Here is a 13980-nt window from a genome sequence, read left to right as displayed (position 1 = left end):
TTTATTGGGGTATAATTGCTCTACAGTGGTGTGTTAGTTTCTGCTTTATAACAAAGTGAATCGGTTATACATATACATATGTTCCCATATCTCTTCCCTGTTGCATCTCCCTTCCTCCCACCCTCCCTATCCCACTCCTCTAGGTGGTCACAAACTACCGAGCTGATCTCCATGTGCTATGTGGCTGCTTCCCACTAGCTATCTATTTTACGTTTGGTAGTGTATATATGTCCATGCCACTCTCTCACTTTGTCTCAGCTTACCCTTCCCCCTCCCCGTATCCTCAAGTCCATTCTCTAGTAGGTCTGTCTCTTTATTCCCGTGTTACCCCTAGGTTCTTAATGACCTTTTTTTTTTTCTTAGACTCCATATATATGTGTTAGCATACGGTATTTGTTTTACTCTTTCTGACTTACTTCACTCTGTATGACAGACTCTAGGTCCATCCACCTCATTACAAATAAGTCAGTTTTTTTCTTTTTATGGCTGAGTAATATTCCATTGTATATATGTGCCACATCTTCTTTATCCATTCATCTGCTGATGGACACTTAGGTTGTTTCCATGTCCTAGCTATTGCAAATAGAGCTGCAATGAACGTTTTGGTACATGACTCTTTTTGAATTATGGTTTTCTCAGGGTATATGCCCAGTACTGGGACTGCTGGGTCGTATGGTAGTTCTATCTGCGGTTTTTAAGGAACCTTCATACTGTTCTCCATAGTGCCTGTATCAATTTACATTCCCACAAACAGTGCAAGAGTGTTCCCTTTTCTCCACACCCTCTCCAGCATTTATTGTTTCTAGATTTTTGGATGATGGCCATTCTGACTGGTGTGAGATGATATCTCATTGTACTTTTGATTTGCATTTCTCTAATGATTAATGATGTTGAGCATTCTTTCATGTGTTTGTTGGCAATCTGTATATCTTCTTTGGAGAAATGTCTATTTAGGTCTTCTGCCCCGTTTTGGATTGGGTTGTTTGTTTTTTTGTTATTCAGCTGCATGAGCTGCTTATAAATTTTGGAGATTAATCCTTTGTCACTTGCTTCATTTGCAAATATATTCTCCCATTCTGACGGTTGTCTTTTGGTCTTGTTTATGGTTTCCTTTGCTGTGCAAAAGCTTTGAAGTTTCATTAGGTCCCATTTGTTTATTTTTGTTTTTATTTCCATTTCTGTAGGAGGTGGGTCAAAAAGGATCTTGCTGTGATTTATGTCATAGAGTGTTCTGCCTATGTTTTCCTGTAAGAGTCTGATAGTGGCTGGCCTTACATTTAGGTCTTTAATCTATTTTGAGTTTATTTTTGTGTAAGGTGTCAGGGAGTGTTCCAATTTCATACTTTTACATGTACCTATCCAGTTTTCCCAGCACCACTTATTGAAGAGGCTGTCTTTTCTCCACTGTATATTGTTGCCTCCTTTATCAAAGATAAGGTGACCATATGTGCATGGGTTTATCTCTGGGCTTTCTATCTTTTTCCATTGATCTATATTTCTGTTTTTGTGCCAGTACCATACTGTCTTGATTTCTGTAGCTTTGTAGTATAGTCTGAAGTCAGGAGCCTGATTCCTCCAGCTCCATTTTTCATTCTCAAGTTTGCTTTGGCTATTCGGGGTCTTTTGTGTTTCCATACAAATTGTGAAATTTGTTGTTCTAGTTCTGTGAAAAATGCCAGTGGTAGTTTGATAGGGATTGCATTGAATCTGTAGATTGCTTTGGGTAGTAGAGTCATTTTTACAGTGTTGATTCTTCCAATCCAGGAACTTGGTATATCTCTCCATCTATTTGTATCATCTTTAATTTCTTTCATCAGTGTCTTATAATTTTCTGCATGCAGGTCTTTTGTCTCCTTAGGTAGGTTTATTCTGAGATATTTTATTCTTTTTGTTGCAGTGGTAAAGGGGAGTGTTTTCTTAATCTCACTTTCAGATTTTTCATCATTAGTGTTTAGGAATGCCAGAGATTTCTGTGCATTAATTTTGTATCCTGCTACTTTGCCAAATTCATTGATTAGCTCTAGTAGTTTTCTGTTAGCATCTTTAGGATTATCTATGTATAGTATCATGTCATCTGCAAACAGTGACAGCTTTACTTCTTCTTTTCCGATTTGGATTCCTTTTATTTCCTTTTCTTCTCTGATTGCTGTGGCTAAAACTTCCAAAACTTATTTTCAGTAATAGTGGTGAGAGTGGGCAACCGTGTCTTGTTCCTGATCTTTGTGGAAATGCTTTCAGTTTTTCACCATTGAGGATGATGTTCGCTGTGGGTTTGTCACATATTGCCTTTATTGTGTTGAGGAAAGTTCCCTCTATGCCTACTTTCTGGAGGGCTTTTATCATAAATGGATGTTGAATTTTGTCAAAAGCTTTCTCTGGATCTATTGAGATGAACATATGGTTTTTCTCCTTCAATTTGTTAATATGGTTTATCACATTGATTGATTTGCATATATTGAAGAATCCTTGCATTCCTGGAATAAATCCCACTTGATCATGGTGTATGATCATTTTAATGTGCTGTTGGAATCTGTTTGCTAGTATTTTGTTGAGGATTTTTGCATCTATGTTCATCAGTGATATTGGCCTGTAGTTCTGTTTCTTTGTGACATCTTTGTCTGGTTTTGGTATCAGGGTGATGGTGGCCTTGTAGAATGAGTTTGGGAGTGTTCCTGCCTCTGCTATATTTTGGAAGAGTTTGAGAAGGATAGGTGTTAGCTGTTCTCTACATGTTTGATAGAATTCTCCTGTGAAGCCATCTGGTCCTGGGCTTTTGTTTGTTGGAAGATTTTTTTTTTTTTTTTTTGCGGTACACGGGCCTCTCACTGCTGTGGCCTCTCCCGTTGCGGAGCACAGGCTCCGGACGCACAGGCTCAGCGGCCATGGCTCACGGGCCCAGCCGCTCTGCGGCATGTGGGGTCTTCCCAGACCGGGGCACGAACCCGTGTCCCCTGCATCGGCAGGCGGACTCTCAACCACTGTGCCACCAGGGAAGGAAGCCCTGTTGGAAGATTTTTAACCACAGTTTCAATTTCAGTGCTTGTGATTGGTCTATTCATATTTTCTATTTCTTCTTGTTTCAGTCTCGGCCGGTTGTGCATTTCTCAGAATTTGTCCATTTCTTCCAGGTTGTCCATTTTATTGGCATAGAGTTGCTTGTAGTAATCTCTCATGATCCTTTGTATTTCTGCAGTGTACGTTGTTACTTCTCCTTTTTCATTTCTAATTCTATTGATTTGAGTCTTCTCCCTTTTTTTCTTGATGCGTCTGGCTAATGGTTTATCAATACTTTAATTTTCTCAAAGAACCAGCTTTTAGTTTTATTGATCTTTGCTATCATTTCCTTCATTTCGTTTTCATTTATTTCTGATCTGATCTTTATGATTTCTTTCCTTATGCTAACTTTTGGGTTTTTTTGTTCCTCTTTCTCTAATTGCTTTAGGTGCAAGGTTAGGTTGTTTATTTGAGATGTTTCCAGTTTCTTAAGGTAGGATTGTATTGTGATAAACTTCCCCCTTAGAACTGCTTTTGCTGCATCCCGTAGGTTTTGGGTTGTTGTGTCTCCATTGTCATTTGTTTCTAGATATTTTTTGATTTACTCTTTGATTTCTTCAGTGAACACTTTGTCATTAAGTAGTGTATTGTTTAGCCTCCAGGTGTTTGTATTTTTTACAGATCTTTTCCTGTAATTGATATCTAGTCTCATAGCATTGTGGTCAGAAAAGATACTTGATATGATTTCAATTTTCTTTATTTACCAAGGCTTGATTTGTGACCCAAGATATTAGCTATCCTGGAGAATGTTCCATGAGCACTTGAGAAAAATGTGTATTCTGTTGTTTTTGGATGGAATGTCCTATAAATATCAATTAAGTCCATCTTGTTTAATGTATCATTTAAAGCTTGTATTTCCTTATTTATTTTCATTTTGGATGATCTGTCCATTGGTAAAAGTGGGATGTTAAAGTCCCCTACTATGACTGTGTTACTGCTGATTTCCCCTTTTATGGCTGTTAGTATTTGCCTTATGCATTGAGGTGCTCCTATGTTGGTTGCATAAATATTTACAATTGTTATATCTTCTTCTTAGATCAATCCCTTGATCTTTATGTAATGTCCTTCTTTGTCTCTTGTAACAGTCTTTATTTTAAAGTCTATTTTGTCTGATATGAGAGTTGCTACTCCAGCTTTCTTTTGGTTTCTGTTTGCATGGAATATCTTTTCCAATCCCCTCACTTTCAGTCTGTATGTGTCCCTAGGTCTGAAGTGGGTTTCCTGTACACAGCATATATACGGGTCTTGTTTTTGTATCCGTTCAGCCAATCTGTTTCTTTTGGTGGGAGCATTTAATCCATTTACATTTAAGGCAATTATCGATATCTTTGTTCCTATTCCCATTTTCTTAATTGTTTTGGGTTTGTCATTGCAGGTCTTTTCCTTCTCTTGTGTTTCTTGCCTAGAGAAGTTCCTTTAGCATTTGTTGTAAAGCTGGTTTGTTGGTGCTGAACTCTCTCAGCTTTTGCTTGTCTGTAAAGATTTTAATTTCTCCATCAAATCTGAGTGAGATCCTTACAGGGTATAGTAATCTTGGTTGTAGATTTTTCTCCTTCATCACTTTAATTATGTCCTGCCACTCCCTTCTGGGTTGCAGAGTTTCTGCTGAAAGATCAGCGGTTAACCTTATGGGGATTCCCTTGTGTTTTATTTGTTGTTTTTCCCTTGCTGCTTTTAATATGTTTTCTTTGTATTTAATTTTTGATAGTTTGATTAATATGTGTCTTGGCGTGTTTCTCCTTGGATTTATCCTGTATGGGACTCTCTGTGCTTCCTGGACTTGTTTAACGATTTCCTTTCCCATATTAGGGAAGTTTTCAACTATAATCTCTTCAAATATTTTCTCAGTCCCTTTGTTTTTCTCTTCTTCTTCTGGGACCCCTATAATTCGAATGTTGGTGTGTTTTAATGTTGTCCCAGAGGTCTCTGAGAGTGTCCTCAGTTCTTTTCATTCTTTTTTCTTTATTCTGCTCTGCAGTAGTTATTTCCACTATTTTATCTTCCAGATCACTTATCCTTTCTTCTGCCTCAGTATTCTGCTATTGATCCCTTCTAGAGTATTTTTAATTCCATTTATTGTGTTGTTCATCATTGCTTGTTTCCTCTTTAGTTCCTCTATGTCCTTGTTAAATGTTTCTTGCATTTTCTCTATTCTATTTCCAAGATTTTGATCATTTTTACTATCATTGTTCCGAATTCTTTTTCAGGTAGACTGCCTATTTCCTCTTCGTTTATTAGGTCTGGTGGGTTTTTACCTTGCTCCTTCATCTGCTATGTGTTTTTCTGTCTTCTCATTTTGCTTACGTACTGTGTTTGGTGTCTCCTTTTCGCAGGCTGCAGGTTTGTAGTTCCCATTGTTTTTTGTGTCTGGCCCCAGTGGATAAGGTTGGTTCAGTGAGTTGTGTAGGCTTCCTGGTGGAGGGGACTAGTGCCTGTGTTCTGGTGGATGAGGCTGGATCTTGTGTTTCTGGTGGGCAGGTCCACGTCTGGTGGTGTGTTTTGGGGTGTCTGTGGACGTATTATGATTTTAGGCAGCCTCTCTGCTAATGGCTGGAGCTGTGTTCTTGTCTTTCTAGTTGTTTGGCATAGGGTGTCCAGCACTGTAGCTTGCTGGTCGTTGAGTGAAGCTAGGTGTTGGTGTTGAGATGGAGATCTCTGGGAGATTTTCGCCGTTTGATATTACGTAGAGCTGGGAGGTCTCCTGTGGACCAGTGTCCTGAAGTTGGCTCTCCCACCTCAGAGGCACAGCCCTGACTCCTGGCTGGAGCACCAAGAGCCTTTCATCCACACGGCTCAGATTAAAGGGGAGAAAAAATAGAAAGGAAGAAAGAAAGAGGATAAAATAAAATAAAGTAAGATAAAGTTATTGAAATAAAAAATAATTATCAAGAAAAAATTTTAGAAAGTAAAAAAAAAAAAAAAAAGAAAAAAAAAATGGCCGGACAGAACCCTAGGACAAATGGTGTAAGCAAAGCTATACAGACAAAAATCTCATACAGAAGCATACACATACACACTGACAAAAAAGAGGAAAAGGGGAAAAAATAATATATTTTGCTCCCAAGTCCACCTCCTCAATTTGGTCTATTCAGGTATTCCACAGATGCAGGGTACATCAAATTGTGAAGGTTTAATCCGCTGCTCCTGAGGCTGCTGGGAGAGATTTCCCTTTTTCTTCTTTGTTCGCACATCTCCCGGGGTTCAGCTTTGGATTTTGACCCGCCTCTGCGTGTAGGTCGCCTGAGGTCGTCTGTTCTTCACTCTGACAGGACGGGGTTAAAGGAGCAGCTGATTCGGGGGTCTGGCTCACTCAGGCCGCGAGGAGGGAGGGGTATGGATGTAGGGCGAGTGTGCGGCGGCAGAGGCCGGCGTGATGTTGCAATAGCCTGAGGCGCACAGTGCGTTCTCCCCGGGAAGTTGTCCCTGGATCGTGGACCCTGGCAGTGGCGGGCTGCACAGTCTCCCGGGAGGGGAGGTGTGGATAGCGACCTGTGCTCGCACACCGGCTTCTTGGTGGCGGCAGCAGCAGCCTTAGCGTCTCATGCCCGTGTCTGGGCTCTGCACTGATAGCCGTGGCTCACGCCTATATCTGGAGCTCCTTTAAGCAGCGCTCTTAATCCCCTCTCCTCGCGCACCAGGAAACAAAGAGGGAAGAAAAAGTCTCTTGCCTCTTTGGCAAGTCCAGACTTTTTCCTGGACTCCCTCCCGGCTAGCCGTGGCGCACTAGCCCCCTTCAGGCTGTGTTCACGCATCCAACCCCAGTCCTCTCCCTGGGATCCTACCTCCGAAGCCCGAGCCTCAGCTCCCAGCCCCCGCCCGTCCCAGTGGGTGAGCAAACAAGCCTCTCAGGCTGGTGAGTGCTGTTTGGCCCCGATCCTCTGTGCGGGAATCTCTCCGCTTTGCCCTCCACACCCCTGTGGCTGCGCTCTCCTCCTTGGCTCCGAAGGTTCCCCCCTCCGCCCCCCGCAGTCTCCGTGCGCGAAGGGGCTTCTAGTGTGTGGAAACCTTTCCTCCTTCATGGCTCCCTGCCACTGGTGCAGGTCCCGTCCCAATTCTTTTGTCTCTGTTTTTTCTTTTTTCTTTTGCCCTACCCAGGTACGTGGGGAGTTTCTTGCCTTTTGGGAGGTCTGAGGTCTTCTGCCAGCGTTCAGTAGGTGTTCTATAGGAGTTGTTCCACGTGTAGATGTATTTCTGATGTATCTGTGGGGGGGAAGGTGATCTCCCCATCTTACTCTTCTGCCATCTTCTCAAAAATCCCAGTAACGTATTGTTTAGCCTCCATGTGTTTGTGTTTTTTACATTTTATTCCCTGTAATTGATTTCTAATCTCATAGCGTTGTGGTCAGAAAAGATGCTTGATATGATTTCAATTTTCTTAAATTTACTGAGGCTTGATTTGTGACCCAAGAAGTGATCTATCCTGGAGAAAGTTCTGTGTCCACTTGAGAAGGAAGTGTAATCTGCTGTTTTTGGATGGAATGTCCTATAAATATCAGTGAAATCTGTCTGGTCTATTGTGTCATTTAAGCTTGTGTTTCCTGATTGATTTTCTGTTTGGATGATCTGTCCACTGGTGAAAGTGGGGTTTTGAAGTCCCCCAGTATTATTGTGTTACTTTCAATTTCCTCTTTTATAGCTGTTAGCAGTTGCGTTATGTACTGAGGTGCTCCTAAGTTGGGTTCATATATATTTATAATTGTTATATCTTCTTCTTGGATTGATCCCTTGATCATTATGTAGTGTCCTTCCTTGTCTCTTGTAAAATTATTTATTTTAAAGTCTATTATATCTGATATGAGGATTGCTACTCCAGCTTTCTTTTGATTTCCATTTGCATGGAATATCTTTTTCCATCCCTTCCCTCTCAGTTGTATGTGTCCCTAGATCTGAAGTGGGTCTCTTATAGACAGCATATATATGGGTCTTATTTTTGTATCCATTCAGCGAGCCTGTGTCTTTTGGTTGGAGCATTTAATCCACTAACATTTAAGGTAATTATTGATATGTATGTTCCTATTACCATTTTCTTAATTGTTTTGGGTTTGTTTTCGTAGGTCCTTTTCTTCTCTTGTGTTTCCCACTTAGAGAAGTTCCTTTAGCATTTGTTGTAAAGCTGGTTTGGTAGGCTGAATTCTCAGCTTTTGCTTATCTGTAAAGCTTTTGATTTCTCCATCGAATCCGAATGAGATCCTTGCCAGGTAGAGTAATCTTGGTTGTAGGTTCTTCCCTTTCATCACTTTAAATATATCATGACACTCCCTTCTGCCTTGTAGAGTTTGTGCTGAGAAATCAGCTGTTAACCTTATGGGAGTTCCCTTGTATGTTATTTGTGATTTTTCCCTTGTTGCTTTTAATAATTTTTCTTTGTCTTTAATTTTTGTCAATTTGATTACTATGTGTCTCTGTGTGTTTCTCCTTGGGTTTATCCTGCCTGGGACTCTGCTTCCTGGGCTTGAGTGGCTATTTCCTTTTCCAAGGTAGGGAAGTTTTCAATTATAATGTCTTCAAATATTTTCTGGGGTCCTTTCTCTCTTCTCCTTCTGGGATCCCGTAATGTGAATGTTGATGCGTTTAATGTTGTCGCAGAGGTCTCCTAGGCTGTCTTCATTTCTTTTCATTCTTTTTTCTTTATTCTGTTCCACAGCAGTGTATTCCACCATTCTGTCTTCCAGGTCACTTATCCGTTCTTCTGCCTCAGTTATTCTGCTATTGATTCCTTCTAGTGTATTTTTCATTTCAATTTTTGTATTGTTCATCTCTGTTTGTTTGTTCTTTCATTCTTCTAGGTCTTTGTTAAAGATTTCTTGCATCTTCTCAATCTTTGCCTCCATTCTTTTTCCAAGGTTCTGGATCACCTTCACTATCATTCTGAATTCTTTTTCTGGAAGGTTGCCTATCTCCACTTCATTTAGTTGTTTTTCTGGGGTTTTATCTTGTTCCTTCATCTGGTACATAGTCCTCTGCCTTTTCATTTTGTCTGTCTTTCTGTGAATGTGGTTTTCATTCCACAGGCTGCAGGATTGTAGTTCTTTATGCTTCTGCTGTCTGCCCTCTTGTGCATGAGGCATCTAAGAGGCTTGTGCAAGCTTCCTGATGGGAGGGACTGGTGGTGGGTAGAGCTGGGTGTTGCTCTGGTAGGCAGAGCTCAGTAAAACTTTAATCTGCTTTTCTGCTGATGGGTGGGGCTGAGTTCCCTCCCTGTTGGTTGTTTGGCCTGAGGCAACCCAGTGCTGGAGCCTACAGGCTCTTTGGTGGGGCTAATGGTGGACTCTGGGAGGGCTCATGCCAAGGAGTACTTCCCAGAACTTCTGCTGCCAGTGTCCTTGTCCCCGGGGTGAACCACAGCCACCCCCAGCCTCTGCAGGAGACCCTCCAACACTAGCAGGTAGGTCTCGTTCAGTCTCCTATGGGGTCACTGCTCCTTCCTCCTCGGTCCTTATGTGCACACTACTTTGTATGTGCCCTCCAAGAGTGGAGTCTCTGTTTCCCCCAGTCCTGTTGAAGTCCTGCAATCAAATCCCACTAGGCTTCAAAGTCTGATTCTCTAGGAATTCCTCCTCCCGTTGCTGGACCCCCAGGTTGGGAAGGCTGACCTGGGGCTCAGAACCTTCACTCCAGTGGGTGGACTTTTGTGGTATGATTGTTCTCCAGTTTGTGAGTCACCCACCCAGTGGTCATTGGATTTGATTTTATTGCGATTGCTCCCCTCCTACCGTCTCATTGTGGCTTCTCTGTTGTCTTTGGATGTGAGGTATCTTTTTTGGTGAGTTCCAGTGTCTTCTGTTGATGATTGTTCAGCAGTTAGTTGTGATTCCCATGCTCTAGCAAGAGGGAGTGCGCGCATATCCATCTACTCCGCCATCTTGAACCCCAGTGGATACTTCTTTATACTTTATGTAATATCACTTCACATAATACATTTATTTTTGAGTGTTTCTAAGACCAAAGGAAGGAGAAACAGTCACAGTTTTTTAATTAAGTGATTTTGTGCCACTTGCATAGCAATAGAACAACTGTCTTTAGTGAACTTGAAAGTGAGCCATATTTCTCAGGGGGGCAAAAAATTGGATCTTCTCGAGTATTCAATTTGTGAAGCATATTGCTTTTGAAATACTTTGGCTGTATGCCACAGGACGTCCAAAGATGTTTTATGGTGCAAATATCTTAATTCCTTAGAGGAAATAAGTCACTTTTCCCCCTTGGTTGAAGGAAGAAATTTTAAAACAAGCTGATTTTCGTTCATCTTAACTAGTATAAGACAGAATCTTTATTTGCCAATCATTTTCTTATTGTGGTTTATAATCTGTGTTTGATCCAACACCCCTTTGAGAGTCAAATAAAAGCTATGTGCCTTCTCAGCAAGAAAAATGCCAGTATACCCCAGTTTGCCTGTAATTTCATAGTGTTCACAGAGCCAAAGCTTTTTCATAGACCCTGGATAAGAAACTCTGCTTTATCTTAGAATTCTGTAGATATTATTGGTGAAAAACATCTTATTTTAATTTATATATACTACGCATTTTATAAGAGTTTTATTTTTCCTATATATTTATTTTATAGCTAAAACTTATTGAATGCATGCTTATTTCTTATTTATTAAGAAAGTCACCATACTTTATTAGGAGTTAATATTAAGCTGTTGTTCAGTATATCTAGTGTAAAACATATACCCTTGAATAGAACTCAGAAGCAAGGTCAACAAAGTTGTACACTCAATACCATATTGCTAGATAAATATCCAGCCAATAAATAAATATGTGATTGTAGAGTTACTTATTTTAGAAAAAAGTAAGTTAATTTGAGGAAGAGCTACAAGTGAGATACTGAGTTTTGAATGGCAGTAATTTCTTATTTGTTCTGTTTATCTTAGTTATAATAGAGAAATAACCGTGACAAGATTTAACAGAATTTGCAGGGTCACTTACATCAGGCTGATCACCAGCACAGTTGATACGATTTGTGTGGGGAAGTTTTTCTTAGCTACTTCTCCCAATAGTTCTCTCATTTCCTGAGTAAATAAAAAAAAATAATAAAACACCAGATTTATTTGTCACCTGGAAAATGTTTTCCCTGAAAGAATTAAAAGGCAACTTGTAAATAACCGTACTTATACTTGAATTTCTTAAACGGTATTGAAAAGGAATGTAGGAACAGGACAGCCCTCAGCTCCCATGTGAAAGGACCCGTTGCTCCTTGTCATGCACAGAAAAACAAGTTGTTAGCTAGTTTTTAGTTTATATTCCTTCATTCTATAGATTGCCATCTCAAAAGTTCAGCTTAAAAAAAAAAGTAATCAACTGAGGAATCATACATTTTCTGCTCATTTTGGTTCATGCCATCTTAAACTCCCAAGTCCAAGGAAAGGGAGGAAAACCCAGAATGCCTTACTATTCATAGCAGCTTGATTTTCTTACACTTGATTGTGTATCTCAGCAGTATTTGACTTGGATGAAGGAAATGACAGAAAAACTTTGCAGTCTTCAAATCTGGATCATAAGATGTCAGAGCCTTCTGTTACCTCATTTGACATCTGTTATTTTATGCCTCCTGCAAGCTCCATTTCCTTGGAGGTACTTGAAGCTGCAGCTTATTTAGATAGTTCCGAAGATAGGTGCAGCTTATCCTCTAATTCTCTTATACTCAAAAATAAGTGTGCTTTAAATTTTAAGAAATATCTTCCTTCATGTATTTGAAACATTTAAAAATTGTTTTCAAACTCTCATTAGCGTGATTTTTTTCCTATAGATGCTTTAAGTTTATTTCTTATTGCTTTTCATTTTATAGTCCCTCATAATATGTTGCTAGCTTTATTTCCATCTGTCTTGACTTTGTATCTGGTAATTATTGATCTATAAATTAATATCCAATTACTAGAGCCCAATATAGAAAGGAAATATGCAGTATAATTCTTTGTTAAAATGAAAAATCTTCATTTGTGCCCTGGTCTACCTGATGCATTGGTACATCATGGCCAGCGTCCATTCTAACTGGCCAGCACTTGTGCAGTAAGTACGTGTTGTTAAGTGTTTTGAATATCACTATGCCTAAAATACATTTTTCCTGGATGAAGTAAGAATTTTTCTGTTTTAATATACAATCAGATCCCTCCTCTGTGATTTCTTTTTTTTTTTTTTAACTATTTATTTATTTATGGCTGCGTTGGGTCTTCGTTGCTGCACGCGGGCTTTCTCTACTTGTGGCGAGCAGGGGCTACTCTTTGTCGTGGTGCGCAGGCTTCTCATTGCAGTGGCTTCTCCTGTTGCGGAGCACAGGCTCTAGGTGTGCGGGCTCAGTAGTTGTGGCGCATGGGCTTAGTTGCTCCACGGCATATGGGACCTTCCTGGACCAGGGCTCAAACCCGTGTCCCCTGCATTGGCAGGTGGATTCTTAACCACTGCGCCACCAGGCAAGTCCCCTCCTCTGTCATTTCTTACTCTTTTGTATTTAATTTCAGCTTAGAATTATTTTGCTTACTGGTTATACCTTTTTAGTTTATGTAATAAGAATAAAATCCTAAATAAAAGAGACACAGATAAATAGAGAATACATTTTTATGGTGATGAACAATGTCTAACAATTTAACAGATCTTAAAACTAAAAAACAAACAAACAAAAACTAAAGATTGTCTACTCTGATTTAGCTTGTGGTGCATATCAGGGACTTGAGATTAAAATCCTGGTATCTTTGTTCCCAGTTCAGTACCTTTTAATTATAGTCTGCTGCCATAAATTATTTTTCTGAACCTATTTGAGAATTTTGTGCAGTTGAAGATGAATTTGAAAATAGGAAGAAAAGTATATTTTCATCACTTCTTACCCTTCTTTTTAAAGGGTCTCAGCCATTGGGTCAGTGACAGAGTGGGCCATCCCTGTCTATGCAGAGGCTAACTTTGGCTTCCTCTCTTAGGACATATAGAGTTTCGATTAATAGCATTCCACTGCAGTTTTCCTTTTCACGTAGAGACATTAGCTTGAACCAAGAGTGCGAATAACTCTAACAGCAATTGACCCTTATTTTCCATTTGTCTCTGAAATATCAAATCCCAAATATTAACCAGATTTTTTATTCATGTTTTTAGAGATTACTATTTATGCTTGATTCCAAATTACTATGAAAAGCAATACTGCTGAACTTTTAGCACATTAAAGTTTTACGTCCCATGGTATAGCAGTGAGAAAGATGATGAAAAGTGGAATTCTTTTTTCGTGATGTTGAATTTTGTCTCTTAGAACTGTAAACAGACCAAGGCGTCATCATTATGTTCCAGTTTCCATTCTTGGCCTTCCATGGCCCCTCTATAGCTAAACTCCTGTCTCAAGTACCCTTCATAATTTGGAAGTCACATGCCCATGGCTGCAGCCACAGGGAGTAGTCCTTCAATGTGTGCCTTACAAAATTGTGTCTTCCTGCTGCATCCTGTCTGGTTATTCCCAGGTTCATCTGCTGGGTTCTCTACTGAAGCCCCTTCCTTCTTTCCTTCCTTCCCCCTTCAAGTGCCTCCTTCTCTCCAGTCCTTCCTCCTTGCCCGGTACCTGCTCCCCCTAACCTCCTGATCTCCAGTTAAACTTTTTCTCGTATCGCATTGATCCCTTTTAGGACCTCTCAGTGTCACTTATGGTGTACAGAATGCTTGTTACATACATTCTAACTTTATCTTCAGAACGGTCTAGCTAGTAGGAAAAGGTTATCCTCACTCTTAGGGCTTTTCTCTAGGAATAAGTGCCTTTTAACACTGATCTTCTTCAGACAGTCTCTCTATCTTTGATGTCTGATCTGTAAATGAAATCTAAAGGTGGAAATAAGCAGGAAGAAACCTACCCATCTGGACTTACCAGTGAGCAAATCAAGAGAAGACAGGGCAGGCCTTAGTTCTTAAATCTCACCATATAGACCCCTTGGCTGCCCCCCTAGTTAGCCAGACCAAG

At 40.1% G+C, this 13980-nt stretch overlaps 1 protein-coding gene across 2 annotated transcripts in view; it reads left to right on the top strand.

Annotated features, from left to right (window-relative positions):
* The window catches only part of ITSN1 (intersectin 1), a 249832-nt gene that overhangs the window by 136866 nt on the left and 98986 nt on the right, over positions 1-13980 (top strand). The gene's annotated exons all lie outside the window — the stretch shown is intronic.

Source organism: Mesoplodon bidens (genome assembly GCF_964165515.1).
Source record: "Mesoplodon bidens genome assembly, chromosome: 5".
Classification (NCBI taxonomy): domain Eukaryota; kingdom Metazoa; phylum Chordata; class Mammalia; order Artiodactyla; family Ziphiidae; genus Mesoplodon; species Mesoplodon bidens.
This window is presented reverse-complemented; position numbering and strand designations above follow the sequence as displayed.